Source organism: Bos grunniens, chromosome 9 (genome assembly GCF_055505025.1).
Source record: "Bos grunniens cultivar Pamir isolate PY7600 chromosome 9, Bosgru_T2T1.0, whole genome shotgun sequence".
In the NCBI taxonomy this organism is placed as follows: Eukaryota; Metazoa; Chordata; class Mammalia; order Artiodactyla; family Bovidae; genus Bos; species Bos grunniens.
In genome coordinates, this window is record NC_141173.1 from 32,119,289 (window position 1) to 32,123,610 (window position 4,322).

At 40.8% G+C, this 4,322-nt stretch overlaps 1 long non-coding RNA gene across 7 annotated transcripts in view; it reads right to left on the reverse strand.

Annotated features, from left to right (window-relative positions):
* The window catches only part of LOC147365747 (uncharacterized), a 298,664-nt gene that overhangs the window by 243,259 nt on the left and 51,083 nt on the right, over positions 1-4,322 (reverse strand). The gene's annotated exons all lie outside the window — the stretch shown is intronic.

The window sequence follows — 4,322 nt, forward strand, 5'->3', positions numbered from 1 at the left end:
GCAGCAGCATCAATGGGCAGAGAAGGTGCTTCTCATTCAAACTCAAAGAACTAGAGGGTTTTCTGGGGGTTGTGATGCTTTTGCTGGGTTTTGTGGAATAAGCAGAAAGTAAAGAGAGCAAAGTGGGGACATTTTTTCCACAAATATTCATATGTACTATGTCAAGGAGACACAAAAGAATGTGCTGCTTCCAGAGAACTAAGAACAATGGAAGTTTGGAAAAGACTGGTAGGAGCAAGACTAGAGAGACAACGCAAGATTACAATGGGCCTGTGCGCCAGGCTGAGTCTAAGCATCATGATAAAAACTATGAAACCCATTACAGGTTTGAAGTAGAGAAGTGACACAAGCAGACTTCAGTTTTAGAAAGATCACTCTTACAGCGCGGTAAGAGAATCAGACGGAAGAGCTCCAAATAAGGATTAGGAAACCAGTTAAGACAATTCTGCAGTAATTCAGGCAAAAGTAGCAACAGTAATAGCAGCTAACATTTATGGGGCATGCCTTCTGTGCTGACTTCTGTTCCCAGTGCTTCATTTACATTCATTCATTCAGCCCCATTCATATCACAACACAAGGCGTGTACTGTTCTTATTTTTATTTCAAAGATAAAAGAAATATATATATAAGAAGTATAGATATAGTAGGAAACTGAGATGATGAGACAAATCAAGAAAACAAGTGAAATAGACTCAGATCTATTTACATGAAAACTTGAGGAACTTAAGAAAAAGAACTCATCCCTTAAGAGTATAAAAGTCAAGGTGTAACTTTGGCTTCAGGCCAACAGGCTCAATTAACATACTAAGAACTAGTTAGTTGGGAAAATTGCAAGGTATTTTTGATTAAACTTTCCTCTGGTCCAGCTCCTATGGACACATATAAAAATTTTCCATCTTTCTCTTCTTCACAGAACATGGGGGTTCCAGGTAATGACTTTGTTCGTCCCAAAACAGCAGTGTAGGCAGCAGAGCTGGTGAGAGACGCAGTGGCAAGGATCCATAAAGTCAGTGCTGGCTATGACAGCCCCACAGAAGACTGTGGAAGGGCCCTAGTGATCCGTGAATTAATTTCCCAGCCAGAGGAAGATGGTATTGGGCTCTGTCTGAGTATTATGAACCCACCAAAATAATCATGAGGGATTGCAACCTTACCCCTGGACCAGACAGTGAATAGAAATTAAGTAGAAGAAGAATTCAATCACATAGGCTTTGAAGGACATCATGTCTCGGGTAACTCTAGCATCAAAGGCCCATAAAGGATTGGGAGAGGACAATGGTACTCTAGGCTGAGCCGCTCAGTCATCCCACATGCACAGGAAAGAAGACAAGTACAAAGTACAGTGTCATTTACAAATGCTGCTTCTCCAAGTAAGACCCCACAGCTAAGTGGCGGTGTCAAGAGTCAGGTGTGAGAGGAGAACATAAGTGAAGACTCTCACTTCCAGAAAAAAAGCCATCATTGCCAAAGTGTGTGAAATATATGAGGTAGTGCCAAGGTCTTCTTTTTCTTCTATAGACTTGGTGTGCCAGAAGTGTCACACCCACAGCCTGTCCCTGTATTCAAGAGTCTGTCCCCACAGAAACACTGGAGTGGCCCAGGCAAACAGCTATCTTCTATCATTCCAAGTTGGATTCTCAGAAGAGGCACAGAGAAATTTCACATATTTTACTGGAAGCAGTGTAGCAGAGGCTCAAGCTTATGCTTAAGTTCTGTTTGCCTTAGGTGGCAGTCTCACCTGGATTTGTCTAAAAGACAGGTTGCCGTAACTGGCCAAGAGTCTAATTAAGCAAAGAATCAGGGAATATCATAAAGAAAAAATAATTTAGGAGACCACTAAATCACCAGGTATGCATTGGCAGTCATGGACAGCAACAGCAGTATCAGAAGCAGCCATGACTAGGAATCATGTGAGCCCCGTGTACTGGAGATCAGCATTTTAATTTTTAGTTTCCACAGCCTTAATGCAAATGAACAGCAGAAGTCAGAGCAAGATTTTTGTAAGGTAACAGCAATGGCCCTGGGGACTTCTGTAAGTTGATACTGGGGGGTAAATTACTGTTGATCTCAGAAGCAATTGAAGATATAAGGTAAAGAGGCTAAGTAACAGATCTGAAATGAGTGATATGTTTTTGAAATACTATGATACGCACTGGAAAAGTTCTGGAAGATCTTGAGGAAAACTAGAATTACTAAAAATTAGACAGCACTAGGGGTTCTCTTGGTTCAGAAGTAAAGAATCTGCCTGCAATGCAGGAGATGAGTTTGGTCCCTGAGTCTCAAAGATCCCCTGGAGAATGACAACCCACTCCAGTATTTTTGCTGGGAAGATCCCATGGATGGAGGAACCTGGCGGGCCACAGTCCATAGGGTGGCAAAGAGTCAGTCACTTTGCATGAGCATGAGACAGGCCTAGAGTCAAAGAAATATTGTTTTATGACTTATTATGTAGCCTTAGAAATGTATTTTATTTAGGAAATAAAAACTGTAAGACTGATTGAAGAATAAGTGATAGAAAATTTCTGAAATAACTTCAACTCTTTTTGCTTAGGCTACAGGCAGAAAATGATGGTAATCACCAAGACAATAGAAGGAGCAAATTTGGGGCAGGATAAAGGGGTGTGGCTGGTTTGAGAGACGATAAAGTTAGCTTTTAACTTGACCTCTGCAGATTGTACAAATGGAGATGTTCATTATGCAATATTAAGAGTCTTGATTTCAGCAGAGTAGTCAATAAGTTCAAACAGAATAAAAACAAAAAGCAATGATTGGATTTGCCAATATATATTTGGTGAATTTGATGAGAACATTTTCTGTGAAGTGGTAGAGGTATATAAGCCAGATTTTTTTGTGTGTTGAAATGTTACTGCACAGTGAGGAAGTGTAAACTACTTTTCTCACTCTCTTTTTTTTCCCCCAAATTCTTAAATAAGAAGGAAGAAAGAAAGATAGGACATAGTAAAGGTGAAAAGTGTTTCTTGGTTGATTTATTACAAGCAGAATGAAGGAGAACTGGAAAATGAAAGAAATACTATTTAAAGAAATAGGTACTGACATCAGACAACTTGAATTTGGGGTAGAAATAAAGATAATTTTCAAAAGTATGAGCCAGAACTCTAAGTCAATTAGGCCACCCTCAGAGTGAGGCTGCTTATGGTAACACATTTTTTTCCCATATTTCAAGCCTGTTTCTGCCTCGATATTTCTTCTTTCCAAGGAGAAACTGGCATCCCAGTTGACCTTCAGTGTAGAATGGCCTCCGCACCTTGTTGCTTAAGTGAACTTCGACACAAAGATTGGGAAAAGCTTTGGGGGTATATTTTATCTCAGATATCTAGAAATCTGGTGCCTGCTAGATGGCAGAAAGCAAGGGAATGACAATCCATAAACATGCCACACATCATCACAAGAGCAGTGTACTGAGATGGAAAGAGACTCGGTAAGCCCCATGCGACAGACGCTGCCCGTGCCTCTTCCTTTACCTCTGGGCCCACTTGAGAGCCCTGACAGTGGAAATATACAATTTTCAGCCTGCTGACAACTTTATGCCTCTAGGACCAACATCTCTCTTCTCATCCTGTTCGGCTGCAAGGAGGCATTTCCTAGAGGTATGGGGGAGTTAATGAGCCTAGCAGAGGAATCCTCTAAGAAAAAAGACACTAATAAACACACAGATTCCTTGGCCTGATTGCTGGTCTCTGTGGCTGGGTTTCTCAGAAGATCCCCAGTGGGCTCCAGCCTCTGTTGCCCACATGGATAATCCATTCATTACAGCACCCTTTATTGGCTTTCTTATTTTTTCCTCACTTAATTTTTCCCAGTTCCTTACTTGGGTATTCTGGGATCTTCTAAATAAAGCCTTTGCCCCAAAATAGGTTTTTTTTTTTTTGGGGGGGGGGGCAAACTCAGATGAAAAAATCTGGTAATTTATCATCTGAGAATCCATCTTTAAGAAAATCATTGGAAATATGGGGCAGGGAGACTTATGAACAAAGATTGAATACCATAGTTTTAGTCATGCTACTCAAATCTCCTCAAATATATCTGTAAGGTTATATTAACACTGGTATTTGCATCCCAATATTTAAACCTCAGTGGCTCTTAGAGCTTCTAGAATATTTCCTGCAAGTCCAGAAGCAGTACCTTATGTTTGCCTCCAAATCTCTCAGGGAGGTCACCTTCTGAAGCCTCTGCCTTTACCACCTTACTGGACTCTACTTCCCTGAGCTGAATTCTCTCTACTTGCCCCATCATGGATGCTCAAAATCATGATGGTGATTCTTCTCTGTAGCCTTTGTTTGTTTACCTGTGTGTTCTTTTAA